Source organism: Poeciliopsis prolifica, unplaced genomic scaffold, assembly GCF_027474105.1.
Source record: "Poeciliopsis prolifica strain line A6 unplaced genomic scaffold, Auburn_PproV2 SCAFFOLD156, whole genome shotgun sequence".
Taxonomy (NCBI): Eukaryota; Metazoa; Chordata; class Actinopteri; order Cyprinodontiformes; family Poeciliidae; genus Poeciliopsis; species Poeciliopsis prolifica.
In genome coordinates, this window is record NW_026562531.1 from 408240 (window position 1) to 429937 (window position 21698).

Here is a 21698-nt window from a genome sequence, read left to right on the forward strand (position 1 = left end):
ATCACAAGGATGGATCCTCATCCACTCCCCGACAGGAATCCATCACAATATTTGGTGGGTGTGGCTAATTTCTCTATAGCGCCCCCTAGAACACTTTAAATGATCAGCCCCAAGCCATGCTTTACCTACAATTACGAAATTTGTACACGTGTGTACCTTGTCAGGACTTACAAAAAAGTCTCTTGGAGCCATTGTCTAAACCCCACAGGAAGTCAGCCATTTTGGATTGAAGTTTGGATTTTGACCCATTTTTGCCGTTTACAGCCTTCGTATTTGATGAAACTCCTCCTAGGGATTTCGATTGATGGGCTTCAAACTCCGTCAGTCTGTTCATAAGGCATGTCCCATCTAAAGTTATAAAAACGGTGAGTTTTTGAGTATGCTGAAGGGGGGTTAGCAGGGGTCAAAGTTCACCTACTCCCCATAAAAAATAAACTGCTATATCTCCTACACAGAAACTCACAGAGGCACCAAAGTTTCTGGGATTGATCATCATTGGGTGTCCTACAATACCCTATGGTCGAATGATGACATCACTTATAGGCCACGCCCCCTGAGAAAAGGAAGTGTCATGTTTTACTCTGAATGGTCGCTATATGACCCTTTGACCTCATCAACATGAAACTGTGCCCAGACACAGAAGACATGTTGGTGTGTTGACGATTCCAAACCCAGACCAGCTTTGATGGAGCAGCTGGGCGTGGCGCCGTGGCGAAGTGACCTGTAACGCCATCGCCATACGTTTGGCTCTCAATTCCACATTTTAGGCCCAGCTGCTCCAAACTCACAAGGATGGATCTTCATCCTCTCCCCGACAGGATCCATCACAATATTGTAGGGTGTGGCCTAATTTATCTATAGCGCCCCCTAGAAAATTTTAAAATGATCAGCCCCAAGCCATGCTTTAACCTACAATTACGAAACTTTGTACACATGTGTACCCATGTCAGGACTTACAAAAAAGTCTCTTGGAGCCATGGTCTAAACCCAGAGGAAGTCGGGCCATTTTAGATTGAAGTTCAGATTTTGATCCCATTTTGGCGTTTTAAAACCATTTCAGTAATTCGCCACTTGGGGTCAGTATTGCTCCACAAATGAAACAGCAGATAAACAAGATGAGGAACAATATCAGTATTTCGCCAGTAGGTGTCAGTGTTCCTCCACCAATGAGAAACAGATCCACGGGCGGGATGGGCGTGAAAACTTTGTGAGAGCGTTGCATGAAATTTCTAAAAGGATAGAAATGTCTCAGATAATTTTTGTTGAATTAAATCATGCAGTAAATGTAACGTTTTCTTACTTCTTACAAACCATTTCAGTAATTCGCCACTCTGAGTAAGTATTACTCCAAACAATGAAATAGAGTGCTTTACAAACACAGCTGAAAAATGATGAAAAATGACGAACAGTAGTACTTCGCCATGTGCATATGATCGGCTGTAAATGACACGTGGATCATCCGACTGACGACAAATTGGATACGTATGACCTTTGTTGACCTCTAAAGAGAACAACAGCATTGAAATATATTTTGACTCCACTGCGCGTCCTACATTAATCCGCAGCTATATTTCCTCGCTAAACGAATGAATCTGCACCACATTTTTTGCATCGTCAAGGAGCGCCTCCGAACGCATCAGTGCGTACCGCCTGGTGGACGGGCGCGGAAATTGTGCAACAACTTCTGTGTTAGCAGGTGGCCAGCGTTGATGGAAACTGAGCAACAGCTTCCGCGATGCGGGCGGAAGAGCTGAAAACTGCGGTGAGAGCTTCTGTGGTGGCTGGCATGAGGCGCCGGTTGCTAGTACCCGCGGTGGCAATAGGCCGGAGCGGCGCTTGGCTGCGAGGCCGTTCGAGGCTGCTTGCAGCTTTAATTATTATTATTATTTTTCTTCCCACCTCTTTGGGGGGCTTTTTGGGGGCCTTATCATATTGGAAAACTCACCAAACTTGGCGGAGGCCTTAAGCCTGTTTAAAAATTTTGATTTTTAAGGTCATCACAAAAATCCCACAAGAAATGGCTCAATAGCGCCACCTAGAAATTTTCAAAGGACCCTTTGCTATTCACTTACTTTATCCTAGAGACATGAAATTTGGTACACTTGTAGAGCTCCCCAGGACGCTCAAAATTTACAATTAATGTCATAGTGCAAGTATCACAGGAAGTCAGCCATTTTGGATTGAAGGTCCAATTTTGAGGCCATTTTTGCCATTTACAGCCTCCGTATTTGATCGAAACTCCTCCTAGGGATTTCGATTGATCGGCTTCAAACTCGGTCAGTCTGTTCATAAGGCATGTCCCATCTAAAGTTATCAAAACGGTGAGTTTTTGAGTATGCTGAAGGGGGGTTAGCAGGGGTCAAAGTTCACCTACTCGCCATAAAAAATAAACTGCTATATCTCCTACACAGAAACTCACAGAGGCACCAAAGTTTCTATGATTGATCATCATCGGGTGTCCTACAAGACCTATGGTCGAATGATGACATGACTTTGGCCACGCCCCCTGAGAACAGGAAGTGTAATGTTTTACTGTGAACTTTCACTATCTGACCCCTTTGACCTCATCAACATGAAACTGTGCCCAGACACAGAAGACATGTTGGTGTATTGAGGATTCCAACCCCAACCAGATTCGATGGAGCAGGTGGGCGTGGCGGCGTGGCGAAGTGACCTGTAACGCCATCGCCATACGTTTTGCTCTCAATTCCACAGTTTCGGTCCCAGCTGCTCCAAACTCACAAGGATGGATCCTCATCCACTCCCCGACAGGAATCCATCACAATATTTGGTGGGCGTGGCCTAATTTCTCTATAGCGCCCCTAGAAAACTTTAAATGATCAGCCCCAAGCCATGCTTTAACCTACAGTTACAAAACGTTGTACACATGTGTACCTTGTCAGGACTTACAAAAAAGTCTCTTGGAGCCATGGTCTAAACCCCACAGGAAGTCGGCCATTTTAGATTGAAGTTCAGATTTGACCCCATTTTTGCCATTTACAGCCTCCGTATTTGATCGAACTCCTCCTAGGGATTTCGATTGATCGGCTTCAAACTCGGTCAGTCTGTTCATAAGGCATGTCCCATCTAAAGTTATCAAACTGTGAGTTTTTGAGTATGCTGAAGGGGGATTTGCAGGGGTCAAAGTTCACCTACTCGCCATAAAAAAATAAACTGCTATATCTCCTACACAGAAACTCACAGAGGCACCAAAGTTACTGTGATTGATCATCATCGGGTCTCCTACAATATTCTATGGTCAAGTGATGACATCACTTAGGCCACGCCCCCTGAGAACAGGAAGTGTAATGTTTTACTGTGGACGGTCGCTATCTGACCCCTTTGACCTCATCAACATGAAACTGTGCCCAGACACAGAAAACATGTTGGTGTATTGAGGATTCCAACCCGACCACATTCGATGGAGCAGGTGGGCGTGGCGGCGTGGCGAAGTGACCTCTAACGCCATCGCCATACGTTTGGCTCTCAATTCCACATTTTCGGGCCCAGCTGCTGCAAACTCACAAGGATGGATCGACATCACCTCCCGACAGGAATCCATCACAATATTTGTGGGGCGTGGCCTAATTTCTCTATAGCGCCCCCTAGAAAACTTTAAATGATCAGCCCCAAGCCATGCTTTAACCTACAATTACGAAACTTTGTACACATTTGTATCATGTCAGGACTTACAAAAAAGTCTCTTGGAGCCATGGTCGAAACCCCACAGGAAGACGGCCATTTTAGATTGAAGTTCAGATTTTGACCCCATTTTTGCCGTTTACAGCCTTCCTATTTGATCGAACTCCTCCTAGGGATTTCGATTGATCGGCTTCAAACTCGGTCAGTCTGTTCATAAGGCATGTCTCATCTAAAGTTATCAAAACGGTGAGTTTTTGAGAATGCTGAAGGGGGGTTAGCAGGGGTCAAAGTTCACCTACTCCCCATAAAAAATCAACTGCTATATCTCCTACACAGAAACTCACAGAGGCACCAAAGTTTCTGTGATTGATCATCATCGGGTGTCCTACAATACCCTATGGTCGAATGATGACATCACTTAGGCCACGCCCCCTCATAAAAGGAAGTGTCATGTTTTACTCTGAATGGTCGCTATCTGACCCCTTTGACCTCATCAACATGAAACTGTGCCCAGACACAGAAGACATGTTGGTGTGTTGAGGATTCCAACCCCGACCAGCTTCGATGGAGCAGCTGGGCGTGGCGGCGTGGCGAAGTGACCTGTAACGCCATCGCCATACGTTTGGCTCTCAATTCCACATTTTTGGGCACAGCTGCTCCAAACTCACAAGGATGGATCTTCATCCACTCCCCGACAGGAATCCATCACAATATTTGTAGGGTGTGGCCTAATTTATCTATAGCGCCCCCTAGAAAATTTTAAATGATCAGCCCCAAGCCATGCTTTAACCTACAATTACGAAACTTTGTACACGTGTGTACCTTGTCAGGACTTACAAAAAAGTCTCTTGGAGCCATGGTCTAAACCCCAGAGGAAGTCAGCCATTTTAGATTGAAGTTCAGATTTTGATCCCATTTTTGGCGTTTATAAACCATTTCAGTAATTCGCCACTTGGGGTCAGTATTGCTCCACAAATGAAACAGCAGATAAACAGAATGAAGAACAATATCAGTATTTCGCCAGTAGGTGTCAGTGTTCCTCCACCAATGACAAACAGATCCACGGGCGGATGGGCGTGAAAACTTTGTGAGAGCGTTGCCATGAAATTTCTAAAAGGATAGAAATGTCTCAGATAATTTTGGTTGAATTAAAACATGCAGTAAATGTAGCGTTTTCTTACTTCTTACAAACCATTTCAGTAATTCGCCACTCTGAGTAAGTATTACTCCAACAATGAAATAGAGTTCTTTAGAAACACAGCTGAAAATGATGAAAAATGACCAACTGTAGTACTTCGCCATGTGCATATGATCGGCTGTAAATGACACGTGGATCATCCGACTGACGCCAAATTGGATACGTATGACCTTTGTTGACCTCTAAAGAGAACAACAGCATTGAAATATATTTTGACTCCACTGCGCGTCCTACATTAATCCACCAGCTATATTTCCTCGCTAAACCAATGAATCTGCACCACATTTTTTGCATCGTCAAGGAGCGCATCCGAACGCATCAGTGCGTACCGCCTGTTGGACGGGCGCGGAAACTGCGCAACAACTTCTGTGTTAGCACGTGGCCAGCGTTGATGGAATCTGAGCAACAGCTTCCGCGGTGCGGGCGGAGGAGCTGAAAACTGCGTGAGAGCTTCTGTGGTGGCTGGCGTGAGGCGCTGGTTGCTCGTACCCGCGGTGGCAATAGGCCGGAGCGGCGCTTGGCTGCGAGGGCCGTTCGAGGCTGCTTGCAGCTTTAATTTTATGTTATGTTTTTGATGGTAAACCATACATGGATTTGATTTTCGTACTGAACAAAAGTCAAGTCAACTTGGTAAACCAATAGATGGTTGTGTATAAAAGGGCTCTGGGTCACTTTGCACTGGAAAAATTGGACCCCAAGGTAAAAACAAGTTAAGAATCCCTGCTCTCGCCCCGTCCTTACCGATGATGCACAGCCCTTCCTTGGCTCTGGTGATGGCCACGTTGATCTGGTGGGGGTCTCCTACAAAGCCAACATGTTTGGACATCCAGGCGCCGTCCGGTTCCTTCTCAATCTGGTCACTGGGAACGGAGCAGACTGTGGAGAGAATCACGTAGCGCCACTCGCTCCCTGGGAGAAAACAGAATTTGGGTTTGGTTTGGTTCTGATGTCGGGCCGAGGCGCAGCTCTGACTGTCAGTCCGGGGTGTCATTTATAAAGGGGGTGTCTAAACAAAGTAGGAACTCTCTGAAAATAAACTTAGCAGGAAAACGTGGCCTCTCACACGACCTCTGAGTCAGAAGTGCCTTCGTTTTGGAGGCAGGGAAACTACCAATGCAGGACTGAAGCCATTACTTCTGATTATCTAACCATTAATCAGAGATTGACTTTATTATAAGCAGTCAGCAGTTTTATTTAGGCTTGAGGATGTTTATAAAAATCCCAACTTAAATCTTAAAGTCTGCCAACATTTTCAGCGTTTCTGTACATCGCCTTCTTCGCTCAGCATGATTTGCAACGCTGTGCGTCTCCAAAATAACGGATGCGTTGGAACTGCCAGGAGACCTTACAAAGGGGCAATCAGGAAGAAACACGTTTTTATTGACAGCCAAGATCTCCCAGTGACTCCAACATGGACCAAATTTCTGACTCATGACTCCTTCATGCTGAAGCAAAGCAGGGAAGAGCCTGCAGGTGGCGCTATAGATCATGCCTGGCTTCTTGGTGAGTCCATTAAAAACTAAAATGTTTTCTCGCAATTAGGGCCAGATGTTCTGGTGCACTATTCCACTATAACCTGCAGGGGCAGCAGCTTCCAAACTCCCAGAGCAAAGCGGTCGTATTTTTCATAACATTCACCCTAAACTTTGAACCCTCCCATCAGAATCATGATGCCGGTGTGGAAACCTTTCATTACGCCCCTACAATGGCTTCTAGAAATTCGATTCTTTCAACTGTTAACTTCACTCACATTGATTTTTGGCTCATGGAATTATGTTTTAATCCTAACCGATTGGAAGACTGAAGTCTCTTCAGCTGGTGGACCAGGTATGGTCTACCAACCAAGCTATGTAGATTTTTAGCATGTGTGCTACGCAGTGTTTCATAAACGAGAGCCCGGATCTGGTCCCAGTGAAACGTTTACCTTGGCTTTTGTGATGGTGGTCACTGTAATTCCTGCCAGTTTCATCTTGGTCAGCTCCTCTCGGATCTCTGCTACTTGGGCATTATAAGGAGATAGAACCACAATGCTCCTCTCATCCACTCCTGCTTTTACGAGCATTTCAACAATCTTTGTCTGAAAAACAATTGGCAGCAATTAAAATCCTTCATTCAATATCAGGATTCCATTACAGAAAATCTTTCCTGCCAACTTTTAGCCATCACTAATAGTTACAACATTTAATTTCCCTTTGGGATCAATAAAGTATTTTTGAATTTGAAATATCAGGAAAGTAGCTTTGGATACTGCAGGACGACCTGGCCTCTCCCCTCTCCTTCTTCTTCTACTACTCTCCAGTTTGCACCGTTTGCTGTCATTGTAACTTTTTATTTCCTGTTATTTCTGTCCATGGCAGCTCTGGGTTCTGATTGGCTGATTCTTTCCTGGAGGCGGCTGACATGATGCTGATCGCTCTCCCTCTCCTGCTGTTTCTACTTTCATGAACATCAGAAATGATCCAACATCAGTTCATGTGTTTCTTCTTCTGCTGTGTGTTCTCTAACCTCCAGGCAGATAAGTCCCATGGTACTGAGCCCGATTCTGGTTCTGCTAGAGGTTTCTTCCTGTTAAAGGGGAATTTTTCCTCTCCTCTGCTGCTACATGCATGCTGTGTATGAGAAACTGCTGTAAAGTTAATGATTCTGTGAAAGGGGTTGACGCCCCCCTGCTGGCCAGGAGGAGTGAATGCTGTAAGGACCTGGGTCTCCTTAGATAGAAACTTCTGAACAATTAGAGCATATTGTACAGTTTGAGAACGAGGTCAGTTAGAATGTGTGTGATTGAAATTAAATATATTTTGTAAAGTGAGATGACTTGCGAAGTGACACTATAGAAATAAAGGGAATTGAATTGAATGTGATGGATAGCGACTGGTGAAGAGAATATCAATTGCTATTTTTAGTTTTGCATTATCATCACTTTTAGACCTTCTGTTCATCTCCTTGCAGGTTTAATGATATCTAAAGCAACTCCTGCTTTGAATCAATACAATTCTTTCCCGAGTCCCTCGATGGATCAATGACATGACCTTGAGATGCTCTTGGAAAAGTTACCGTCTTCTAACATTCAGGCATGTTTTGGTTCTGGTAGCTGAACGGAAAATGTTACGTACCACTTTCTCTTTCTCATTGTGGTTGACTTTAGATTTGTTGTTGCCCTTTGCAGTCTTCACCACCAAACGAACAGTTTCTCCTTCAACGTGTCCAAACACGATTGGCATAGTCTTGCCGTTAACACGCAGGAGGCTGCGGCTGCTCCACACCCGTCTTCAACTTGCTCTCATAAAATTGCTTTGAGGGAAACTCACAGATGTCCTGGTGCTGTTAAAGCCAAACACAGCATGATGGGTTATGATGCACTGCTGCTGTTACTCATTGAGTACATATTTGATGTTCACCATTCTGTACTGAGTGTCCAGCATCACAGCCGTGTTTTTATGGAGCCTGGTGTAGTAGCGCTCAAAAAGAGACATGGACATCCCCAGCTTCTTCACGCTCTGGTTCTTCACAATTGGCTGAAGCTGTTTGTGGTCCCCAATCAGCACCACCTGGCAGACCGCCACAAAGGTCAGAGATCAGACAGAAACCAGCTGGAGAAACTTTCTTGTCTGAAGATTCAAACTATTTTTTCTGAGAAATTCAACTTCTTGTTTTTTTTAAATACACTAAGACTTATTTTATTGTCATTGTAGAAAGACACAAGGGAAATTGGCAATGAAATCATTGTCTGACCACCGGAGCACACACAAAACACAAGTGTGCCTATAATTACATAATATACAAATATGCTAAATATTTATAACTGAGGATTTTCAAGCACTCTCAGACTGTCTTATGGATGAGATTGTTGAGCAATCTGATGGCCACTGGGAGACAACTATTTCTGAGTCTGGCTGTTCTGCAGCAGATGCTAAACGCTAACAAGATGAACAGACCATGGAGAGGATCTGGTTTACTTTGGCTAAGCAGCAACTGCGTGAAATATTCTGGATGGGGGGGAGTGGAGTCCCAAAGATCCTCTCTGCTGTCTTCACCACTTTTTGCAGAGACTTCCAGTCAGAGGCCTTGCAGCTCCCGGACCAGATGGAGATGCTGCTTGTCAGCAGGCTCTCAATGATAAGATATTGTAGAAACTGCACAGTTTGAGATAGCAAGAGACAAATATCTTTAGACCATCCTATAGCCTAGGGATCCTCAACTCCAGGCCTCGAGAAAACGTGTGTCCAGTGTTTGATGAGGGAGATGGTACTTGATCTTTGGCTGGCATCGACACACTAGATGCTAGCCAAACCTCGGCTAGCACTAAAACACTAAACACTAGAGATATAGGACATATTCATGATCAATTATTCGTCCTGAAATTTGTTGTTTTATTTCATCAAGGGACTCGATATGATATCTTCTCTGAATGTGTCCTTTATTTTAAATATTAACCCTTTCTCATTGGTGTTGACTTTAGATTTGTTGTTGCCCATTGCAGTAAAAGGTGCTCTATCCCAAAGAGAATCAAAAAATTTTTTGGATCATATTAAAGTGGAACTGAACTAAAACACAGCTGTTAAAAATCATTGAGCATCTATGAATCTGGAAACCATGTTGGAGAGCATGGTACAGTGAAGTCTGAGAAACCAGGAGGTTTGGTGGAAAAACCTTTAGGGTTAGGTTGGTCAACAGGAGCAAACAGAATGGAACATTTTAAGGAGACAAAACCTGTTCTGGGTTGTTGCAGACTAACGGAATCAGAGTCTGGGGTTCGGTGGCCATTGCGCTTTCATCGATCAGGATCTGACGTGCACTGACAGTGGAGGAGAGGATGGGGGTGGATGACTGTGTGCACGTGCACAGTATGATGTCATGTCTTCAGCTCATAGATCCGAGCATCTCTGAGAATGTTCTTGTATCTGGATGGAAGAACAAAGATGTCATATCTATTTCATTTTATTCGGGATATAATGAAACCACTGTACTTACTCTTTCACTTCCTCCGGAGTCAAGACTTCCTCAGCAGTCAAGACTTCCTCAGCAGTTGACATTTTCCTGAGCCATTCACTAATCCGTTCATCAAATATTTAATTTTTTTTGAATAGGGGTTTTCTGGCTCACGGATACGATGGTGCAGAGTGATACTCCTAAAATCAATGCAATACATGTAAGCACAGAGGAATAGGGAAACATCTCAGGAGTCATTAGTCGCATTTATCTGTCCATATTATATGGAAAGATAAATGCTACCTCTCCACATGCTGCCTGTGGACAGTCTTAACTGAAAGTCCAGTACCTGAGCTCTGGGTTGGACTTGTCCTGGCGAAGGGACCTTTGTGAGAACTGCAGATCACTGTTTGGATAAGGATATTCTACGTTCTCTACTTGCTGGCCATAGATTCTGAGGATCCGAAGACTCTCCTTGAACCTTGTCAAATACTCTGTGGATCAATCAGACACATACGGTTCCAAGGCAAGAAACAAATGTTCAGAAATAATTGAAACAGTGTTTCAAAAATTAAACTTACCCGCAACAACGTCTACTGACTTGTTGGATGGACCGCAGTAGAGAATGACGTCCTTTTTGTCTTTGTCTCTTGGGTCTTCAGATATCCTGGGGTTCTCAGAGTTTGTCTCCCAAAACCAGTACACAATATTCACGCCCACCACCGTCTTCCCAGTTCCTGTCAGATAAACAAAAGAGATCTTTAACGCTGCGTGTGGAAACAGGAATATTAATCACATTTCTGCTCTTACCTGGTGGTCCTTGTATCAGGGTGAAGTTATATTTAGAGCAGCTGCAACTGCTTCACGCTGACTGTCATTAAGCACTGGCAGTTTTGCTGACAACTCTTTCCTGGAAATCTGGTGTTTCAGCACACTCCTTGGCATAACTGGAAGATTAAGGAACACACAGCATGACTTTGGGTCACTTGGATCAAGGGAGCTACAGTCTTCTATCCTGATTGCAGTGTGTTCATGTGAACAATAAATCTTCACAGTCTACGGTTATTAATAGAGTTCTACAGGGCTCTGGCTTACCCTGATTCTCTTTGCAATATACGTGATTCTAATTGGTAAAAATCATTGGGTAATATGGGATGAATTTAAGCCATGATGAAGGTCTGCTAGGTTTTAGATAAATACAAATATAAATATTCAAGATTAGGAGACTATAAGGGTTGAGAAACCCTTTGTTTGCCCCTGAGATCTGTGTTTCTTTTGTCTTTGAAGGAAGCAATGAGTTTGTCACTTTGGAGACGGATGGCCAGGGTGACAGGTAGCCTGGTAGGAAGAATGGGTCATTTACATAAAACCCAGAGTCTCTGGAACTGAACTTTACGACCCCAGAGTGGGACGGGAACTGAACCATAGAGTCCCGGGAACGGAGCAGGATGCCTGCAGTCACAATTGCCCTGACAGGAGGACAAGGGGACCACCGATGCCAACCAGGGGGAAAGAGTTGACACCTAGCAGGAGAGTGGATCAAAGGCTAGATGTCCCCAGAAACTCTAGTTTTATGATGACCCAGATGGACACGAGAGTTGAAGTTTTAAGGTCCAGAGAGAGAAAAAACAACTGTAACATCAGGAGATGCAAAGACAGAATCATGAGAATGTGTATTGTGTTTGCTGCTCCTTCTATGCAAATGTTTATAATTAAGCCTCAATGTGATAAAATATGCAGTTGCAGAGAAGCACGTTAGAACTGGTCTGGAGACAGAGACAACGGGATGTCTCTGGGCAGAGTTCTCCGTTCAATTGGAAGATTGCATAAGAAAATGTAACCGTCTTCCTGTGTCCTTATTAATGTCCAGCGAGAATGTTGGGTAATCAATCCAACAAGGTCTTAGCACTGGCAATCACTCATGTGTTATTTCTTCTAAAGTCTAAGGTCTAAAGTACAATGATGAGCCTGGGTAGGACTGTGAATTCTCACAGTAAAGCCAATTGACTCTAAGATAGCATTGACGTCATCATTTTTTAACACTAAACCAGATATAAATGAGATCTTACTAAAAATTAAGAGTTATGGTTTGGTGGACAATACAAATAACATCAGCATTGAATCTGAGGTTAGATTTAAAACGTTCCTACTGCTGGTAAAGACCAGAACAGTTTTATGATGTCCTGCTATACACCATATCTAGTTTGGTGACTACAAGCTCACCAAACTATTTTAAGTGGACTGTTCTGTCCATCTGCCCGGCCACAGACTGGAGACCTGACCAGAGTTATAATTACCTCTCTGCAATGATTTTTTTCAATAATACTTTTGGTTTAGTTAATGAATGGATAAGTGGCTGGATGGATGGATGTTCAGTACTTTTCTTACTTTTTTTGGGAATCCTCTGGCCTAGTGCAATCTTCTTGACTAGGTCACATGCTGAGTCGAGGTTGAGAACAGCAGCTTCTTTCCGGCTGTAGGAAAGCACAGTCAGACATTCATTTTAGAGAAAATCAATGAATTTCATCACCAACCAGAGGTCAAGAGCTTTAAAAGAGGAACTGAAGGAAACGAAACTCACATGTCAGGCAGGAGCTTTGGGATGATCTCAGCGGTGAAAGAGTGTTTCTCTTAAAAACACATTCAGGAACTTGTTTCATTGGCAGGTGACTGACATGGAAATCCACTTCACTTCCATTTTTTTGAGAATCTACTTTGGTTGTGAAACCATGAGCCACCCAAGTAAACTCTTTGGGTCGACCGGTGCAGAATGTTCTTGAGATAAAGGCAATTTCAGACCTCTTTTCCGAAAGCAAAGCAAGCATTTAGCAAGGTTGCATTCAATGACCCAATCAGTGATCCATTTCTGATGTAAGAAGAATTTTCCAGTCATGGTGTCTTCCCGCCACTGGTGAACTTTACTTCCAGGTTCTCAATGATGATGCCATTACTTTCTTCCACTGCATTCGCTGCAGATTCCATCTCACAGATGGGTTTCCAGATCTCCATGTATTGTTTTGTGTTTTTATAGAAAGGCTTTGCTGGCTCTTGTGCTAACTGGGTATAACATAAGATGGGGTTGTGGACATGTTGGACACAAATCTCAAACATTGGTTTAATCTGAACCAGCTGAATGACAGGCATGTGATAAGCTCTATTCTCTTCTGAGGTCATTTGCACCTGCATGGTGCCACCTGGCTGCAGATGAAACTCAATATCAGCATAGTGCTGGAAAGTAGGTGGTGAATATAGGGACTTGGACTGGTCCAGGTTTTCTGGTTGAAGTGGAATGGTACCCTTCAGGAGGGACTTGGCCTGATCCAGATTTTCAGTTTGAACTGCTTCAATCACAGCTGTCCAAACTGTCAGAGGAATCTCAATACATGGACCACGACCGGACATCTTGATCAACTCTTGGTGGAGCAGCCTCTCGTCGGCTGCATATATCCGCCTTTTCCATTGAGCTTGATGTATTTTTTTTCAGAGTCATAAATTGGTTGGTCCTCTAACTGTAATTCACTGAACATAACGGACAAAGGCAGACAAAATATGTTCCTGTTTGAATGGAAATGACACCTTGAAGCTCTCTTCGTCCGGATCTGCAGAAATAACAAAGGCTAGCTTTGGTGCACTCTGCTGTTTTGTGCTCACTGCATAAAAGATCTGTTGAGCCTTTTGCTCAAATTGCTTAACTTTCTTCGATGTGGGGCCAAACTGATGACACAGAGCAGTAATCTCAGTAGGAGTATACTGGAGAGCATTGTTACATATGAAAGAGTGCAGGAGCCTCTGTAAGATGAGGTCCATGTAACGTCTTATTGGTGAGGAGGCTTGTGTGTAAGGGTTCATCTTGAGAGAATGATGTCCAACCTCTGCTGCTTCAGAGGATTTTGAACGGATTAAATATGCTTTGCTTCTGCAGCATTGCAGCTCGTATATAACGGGTTGCAGCAGAGGGTAGACGTCATCCGCAGCCACAAGGTCCACCAGTTTGTCTGTATCATTTTCTCTCAGAGCTGACTGGATGTCGTTCCACAGTCTCCAAAATGGGGAAATGCTCAGTGCTTGATTTAGGGTCAGGCACAGTTATTTCATTATGGTTGACACTAAAGGACAGTTCAATTGATGCTCCACATTTCTCTTTGAATGTTTCTAGCTTCTCAGGATCTGGGCTGCGTTGACAGCGGAGTGGTGTGTGATGGCTGGCTATGGACTCACATAAGTATTTTGCTGTGTACTTGTTAAAGAACAGACTGATTTCTTCAATCATCTGGTGGGCTTTACGCTTCCCAGGCGACCTGTCATCATCACACTGGTAATAAGCCACTCTCTCCCCAGTCTTAACTTCCTTTGAACTTTAGCAAAGTGATAGGCCACAGTGACACCGTCCTCCACTGTGCTGAATGTGGGAGGGTCTCTGTATTTTTGGGTAATGATCTCCTCTGCCTCTTCATAAGTAAACTGCCTTTTTGACCTGATCATGGACAGCTGAAATTTTGGATCTTCAGAAATCTTGTGTGTTTCTTTTTCCACTTTGAGCATCAAGGAGACTGCCCTGCGATCCTGATGTGGCAGAAGACTGAATTGGCCAGTGCTCAAGTTTCCAGGGAATGAATAGGTTCTTCTCCGGGGTAATGTGTAGAACCTCGTTCTTCTGCATACGTATCGAGTTCATCACCTGGACTCACATAACTTGCTACATCTGCAATGTGGATTCCCAGCTCATAATGGTCTCCAGTATCTCTAATGCTGATGGCATCATCCAGATCTTTTGCTCCTTCTGGATCAACTGTAAATGTGATTGTTTCAGTTTCATCCTGCCTCTTTTCACTGTCTTTATCTTTATTTGGAAGACCTTCATATGTATCCAAAGTAGTCTCTTTGACCTCAAATTCTTCTTTCAGCAACCAAAGTCGGTCATTATAAGGCCCACTGTTTGGAAGAACATCTATGACTTCCCAAAGGGTAAAAACAATGCTCTTTCCACCCAATAACCTTCACTACAAAAGCCTTGTCCCTGACCTCACTGACATGGTGAGATCTTTTGATTGTCCAGGATCCACTGATTTCCTCCCATACTGGTAGAAAGTTGCGTCTTTTTTCCAGGAGCAGAATGGTTATTTTAGGTGCATTTTTATTGACAGGTATCATCATCCTTTTTACAAACTTATTATTGGTAGCTCCAGGTCTTGGAGTGATCTTCTTCCTCAAGGAAGCATACAAATTCACGGGAAGATTCATTTTCCCTGACAATACCAAGCACTCTCACTGGTTGCCCTCCCCTGTCGGTTTGTACGACCACTTCATCCCCAGTGAAAGCCCTTCCCATGTTGGATCTCCTTGAACATGTATGTGCCAGGTGGGTTTATGAAATATCACAACATGTCCTCTGTTATAAGACTCCTTCACAAACGTTCCTCTCTTGAATAACTCTGGTTGTTTCACATAACTCCATCAGTTCTTGGTCACTAGAAACTTTGAAAGTCTTTCCAAAACTTCTGGTGGGTAAAGTCTTCAGACTCTAAACTCTCTTCATCTGAACTATATTCAGTTTTCATGTTTTTATATTCATCTTGTAGCTCTTGCAGAATTGAGTCAGACATGGTTTTCTCATCTGTATCTTCCAACTTCTGAAACCTGAGTGTTTCTCCTACATCTTGTTCAAAAAAACCTTTGGTGTAATGTTTTGGTTCTACGCTGTTGTTGCTGAGGCAATGAATGATGAAACTTTGCCAGAACCTGGAGCATTTCCCAAAGCAGCAGAGAGCTGCAGCATCTCCTACAACCGTCACCTGAGACTGAGCCCTGGTCATCGCAGTGTTTAAAACACGAGCATCATTGAAGAGAGGCAGACCAGATGGGTTGGACTCTTTAAGGCTGTCACGGGTTTGTACAGCTGTCAGGATGACTGCTCTGAAACTGTTTGCCTGTTAAAAAATGTATTAATTAGGTCAAAGTAACATAAGGAAAATCAGACAACTCTTGATCTTTGACATCATGCAGGAAATCCTTCAGGATTGAGGTTTCAACTAGATTAAAGTTACCTTGAAACGTTTGCGAGAGTTTCAACATTTACTTCTGAAAAGCCTTTTCTGAAAAGGGTGGATCGAATTTGTCGAACCTGTTGAGAAATGACTATTGAAATTATGAAACGCTATCAATACCTACAAAGTTAATATGGCAGTCACATATTTCCATTTTAATTAGGTTTGATAACGAAGCAACAGGAGGAGTAACAAGAACCTTAACAAATCAAACATTTCAGAGGAAGCACTTCAAAATGTCAAAATATAATTTTATACAACAAAAACTTCAGTCATTAAGATTACGTTGAACAATTTACCTGAGACCTTCTGACAGAACGCAAATGGATTTTAGGTCCTTGGGCCCCCAGTTTGTTGGCCAGTTATTCACAATGTCTTCCACAACCTCAGTGACTTTAAAAGATTCTTGCTTGTTATACCAAGACATAGTCACAATATCCAAGACACATTCTCCCCGAACATGGTGGAACCGGAGAGCGTGATCATTTGGAGGAGCTGGAAACGTCTCCTGCGGCCTCAATCACATCACTCTTTCCGACATAAAAATGAGTGGAGACAAAGTCTACAATCTCTTTGGTTGAGCGGTAGTTCTGACTAAAAGATGATCCTGCTGCTCTGGGCGGCGTCACATTTTTGTCCTTGATAGTAGTGGAACAAACGAGTGAGGAGGGTGCAATCTGAACGACGGTGGTCCTCCACAGAGAAGAGCTGTGGTCCCATCTGCATGTGATCTCCAGCAAGGATAACTCTGTGTTTGGCCCAGCGAGACTCAGGGCCAACAAAACTTCGCATTCCAGCATCTGGGAGGCTTCATCGATCAGAATGTGGGTGAAGAGTCCTTCTGCAAGCTTCAGGTCATGAAACAGTCCTGCCATTGTTGTCGTTGTCACAACTACATTGTGGTCTTCCACAACAGCTTTGGTTGGGGCAGAAAAGACTTTCTATCTTTAGAGAGAAAACAGTACTTTAAGGTGATCTCATCTGTGGCAAACAGCCTTGTCACTGTTGGCTTTTATTCGAATTGGCCTCAGTTTGTTATTTTTACTGATGGCAGGATGAAAGTGTTCTCTGACATACAGGTCTGCAGAACTGAAAGGTACAAAAATGGACAAGTTAAAACTCCAATAGGTTTTCAATATCTTTGAACATTTGGCAATTGAGGTTAAAGGCCATAAATAAGCTCACACTAACTTTATACCAAACTGTAGCCTGGTAAAAAGCAGGCCCTTGTTTTATGTTTTGCTTCTTACAGACAAAACAATTTCTTCCTGGACTCTGAAGTTTTAAGTTTGATCCAATTTAGCAACATTTCTCATATGTCCAGGAACAACAGATGTTGTTCAATAGCCAATTAGCTAGAATCTAGCTAATTGGCTATTGACTAGCTAATTCTAGTGCATTTACAATAAGGTTAATCATGTGGAATGTCCCTGCCAAATAAATGTTTGAATCTCAAATCCTTTTGTATTTAAGATATTATTACAAAACATTATTTTACAGACAACAAGCCGCCCCTTTTAACCACTTCTATCCTGTAACCCTCTGGATGTATTGATTGATCATTTCTGCTCTAATGGCTCCCATTAAAGTGAAGATTGTGTCTGGTAGGAAGAAATCTCTGGAGAAATGCTCCACCGATAAGATGCAAAGAAACCTTTGTCCAGGGCTGAACACAGACTTCAGACTTTCTAGTCCCATGATTTTCCACAAACCAGTTTCTGCACTCACATCAATAAGTAAATAATAACGACCAAACTAGATACACAATAACATCATGTAAATGGCATAAAAACTCGACTCCATGTCGACAACTTGACACTATAAAATCTACAGAAATGCACGGTGAAGAAATCATCCCACACTAAACATTTCAGGAAAACGTTCTTCCTAGAAATCTTTAAAAAAAAACAGAAACAATGCTGGAACTTTGCAACAGCTGACAGAATCACAAACCGTCCTGTGACTGAATCATCTGAACTCCACAGCATCTGTAGTGAATTTGCCAACTTCATTACAGAGAGAATTCTTAAAATGTGTGGGTTAATCTGCATATTAGTACTAATCCTAAAGCCAAACATAAAAACACACAGAGCTGAAATGACTGATGTCTACTTTCTGCATTGCTTACAATTCGCTGACTGGATGTTTGCCAACCTTAAGATGAGCAACTGCTATTAGTCATCTTATCAAACAATCAATATTTCCTAATCTACTTTCTGAACCAAACAAGTTACCTGTTGGTATGGGTGCAAATCAGGATTTTGCTCTGCGGATGGCTGCAAAGTTCGATGGCTGCTGTAGCAATAGTGAAGGTCTTTCCGGTTCCAAAAGGTCCATAATGAGCAGAGGTGCAGTGAACTTTCCTCTGTCGTGGTTCCCCGTAATGAAGCCGAGTGCAGACTGCTGTTTGGAGTTCAGCTTCTCGTAGGTGACATCACTGACAGGAACTCCACAATTCTTGAGGTCTGGCAGGACTCTGGTGGTATCAGGAAGCAGGTCTACTGCTTTGTGCATGGTACATAAGCTGAGGCGATCCAACTGAAACTGCACCTCCATATGATAAGTTTGCTTGTCTTTGAGAGAAAGATCAGAGCAGCACTGTTTAGACAGCTGTAGGTGTATCTGGTTGTCTTTGGTTCTGAGGTTCAGAACCTTGGCTTCATAGACTTTGGACTTTGGATGGACAGAGTCTACAGGCGCTATCAGGGCTGACTGGACGTTTCGTTTCAGTACCAGTCCTTCAGGACTGTCCATGGTCAGCTTATAAGGGACGTAAACAGAACAGAAAAGTTCTCCCTGACAAGCAAACTCCATCCCGAACTTTGGATCGGTCAACATAGTCATTGTTGTGATTTCTCCACAAACATTTAGTCTAAAGAAAATGACACAAAATGCTTTTTAAAAAGCAGGAACCATTTCGAGACATGTTAAGGAAACCTGTTAAATGTGGACTTTACCTTGATACCACTTGGTCCTCAGCTCTCTCCTCATTGTACAGGAACTCGTGCATCTTTGTCTTGTAGTTCTCAGCAGTCAGTGCTGTTTGGCTGTAACAAGACGGCTTACATAGAAGGCTTAGCTGTGGAGGCTTGTACTCCTTCATCAGCTCTTCCTGTTTCTCTGTTCTGTATGAACAGGGTATTATAACCCTGTTCCCTCGATTCCAGCGCTCTGCACTTTGTAGAATGACGCCATGATTGAAGACTTGCTCCTTCATGTCGTCCACTGACTGCTGGCCGATTCTCACCTTCAGTTTCTTCAAGAGGACTGGTCTCATTCCAAAATCCAGCACCAACCACTGTTCATACAAGCCTGGGTGTGTGCATGTGAACGATACGGTGATGGCATAGGTCATGTTGTCGCTGAGGAACCTTTTGCCTGCAGAGTAGATGCATGGTTCAGAGCTGTTATCAGCGAGGCTGAATGAAGCTCCTGGTTCCTGCTTCAGCAGAGCCACATGCTGCAACCGTCTCTGCAAGAAAACACAGAACTTTTTTTTTTTTTTCAAAGATTTAAAATAACTTTTGACACTTGAGTGTGGGATGTAATCCAGTTTGGCGTTTAAACATCTTATTTTTTCAAACAGCAAAAGCTCACTCTCTGGTTTCTTTGCAGTTGGAGGATGAATCAGCAGCAAACAACACCAGGGGCAGTATTCTGATGGTTTCAGTGGTTCTTCCTGCTTCTAAATTTAACTTTCTGACATGTGGAAACTGCTCAAGCCTGCCCTCTGCTGGCCACAACACTCAAGAAGCACTGGTGATATTTTAATCAGATCCTAAGAGAGAAACATCCATGATTTGTCTCGATGTGGCCCACTGCTCCTCCACGACGCATTTCATTTATTGCAGGATCTCCTCAGAAGCCACAAAGTGCTGCAGACGCTGTTAATCACCCAGCCATTAAGGTCAGAGGCAGCAGCAGAGAAACGCCTAAAACCTGCTGGACATATGGCCCTCAGAGTCTGAGACAGAAAACCTTTTAATGACGGAGAGTTGTCCTGGTTTGTCCTGGTCGGTGTTTACATCCTGCAGCCTGAACATCAGCGGCTGGACAGCAGCTGAGCCGATAAACATGGACATTTGCTTCATCTCTGCACGCCTTCCAGGCAGAAACAGAACCTCTCTGGTGTTAGGAAGTGGACTGAAGAAAGGCCACGTTCGTGGTCGGCTCCGACGAACCGGATTGGAGGAAGTTTGGGGACCAAAAGTGACAGTGCAGCTCCATTTGTGGGAACATGAAGGCTAAAAACTAACTACTTCAATGGAAATGTCCGAGACGGATGGAAGAAATGAAAATGAGCGAATGTCCGGATTATTAAGTCGGCACAAACTTTTACGTTTTGCAGGTTTTTTCTGACATATTTTGGTTTGAATGTGGAGCAATTTGAAAAGGAAGATTTCTTTTTAGATGAAATAATTCTTAGTTTTGAAGAACATAATGGAAGACACTTTGCATCTTGTAAAGCTAATGTTCTGTTGAACCACAGCATTTAGTTTCCTTTGTGGATTTTATTTGGCAGCTTATTTGACTGTTAATTAAACGTTGATTTTATAGATCAACGTTTTTTTATTCAGGTGAATGATTATTGTCCGTATCCCGGTTTGTCAAGTTGTTTTGTAGTTTGATTTGATTATTTTATTAGTTTCTCATTTTCCTCTGGTTGATTTCTTCTTAATGTTTCTACTTATATTTATTTTTTGTTTATAGTTATTCTTTGTTGTTCTACATTTACTAGGTTCCTTTGGACTGGTTCTTCTTTAGTGTGAATTTATGTCTTTGAATCTGTGCCAGTTTGCCCTGCAGTTTGTTACTGGTCAAACTGGTTGCTGAATGATGCAATCAGCTGGTACTCTGGCGCCACCCACCAGGATCCTGTTTGTGAAAATATTGGCTGCACAATCGTACGTGTTGTTCAGCTCATTCAGCCTCTAGTCTGGCAGTTCTGGACCGAAACGTCAAACTTTGTTTCTATAGCGATGAACGCAGCCTGTCTGGGTTTTCTTGGCTCAATGTTTCCAGATATAAACAGTGTTTGTCCTGTAAAACTGATTCTACAGGAGATGGTTGTTTACCTCTGTCTCCACTGTGAAGGTCCATCTGAGAGCTGCAGACATGTTTTCTCTCTCCACAGTTAAATCTTCATCACAGGAGACGCTGACATCATCGACCTGTTCTGACAGCTGTTGGGATCAGAAGAATAAAACAAACTTGTCAGATTGCTGCGGTCAAACCCAACCCATCCCAAACCCAACCCATCCCAGAGAGGTGACAGCAGGAAACCAGGATCTTCTGTGAAAACATTACTGGAGGAAATCTTTTCTGCTTTCACTGAACTGAGCCGGTGGGGTCAGTCCTCCCTCTGCGCTAACTCAACTCACCACATAGACTTCATTGCTGCTGTTCCTGTAATCATCCAGAAGCTGCTGGTTGTAGCACATCAGGCCCTGAGTCTCAATGCTGCGTTTGATCTCCTCTTCCTCCTCAGATCTCATTATCCACTCCTGCAGCTCCTCCTCACAATGAGCTTTAGGACACTTGGACCCATATTCACAGGTATTTGGTCTACAGTGCAAACCTTGTGTTAGTATTGCATTAGAATGTTTATTGTGATATAAGATCAATTGTTCATTGACACTTGACAGGTAGTCCTGATTGAATCCTGCCAGGAATAGGGTTAGGATTAGCTGGAATCAGGCTGATATTTACTCACTTCCCTCCTAAAGAACCGGACAGAAAACTGATTTACTCCCAACATCTGTACTATTGGGCTCTGATCTGATTTAGAGACGTACTGTTGGGTTTCTGCTGGTTTTTCGGCCAAATGAGGACATTGATCAACACACAAATGGTTAGAATGATTACAAAACGTCTCTCGATGTGGA

The 21698-nt window shown here is 43.2% G+C and overlaps 1 pseudogene; it reads right to left on the reverse strand.

The window, feature by feature from the left end:
- LOC129356109 (helicase with zinc finger domain 2-like) overlaps nt 1-21698 on the reverse strand; it is a 90247-nt pseudogene that overhangs the window by 60659 nt on the left and 7890 nt on the right.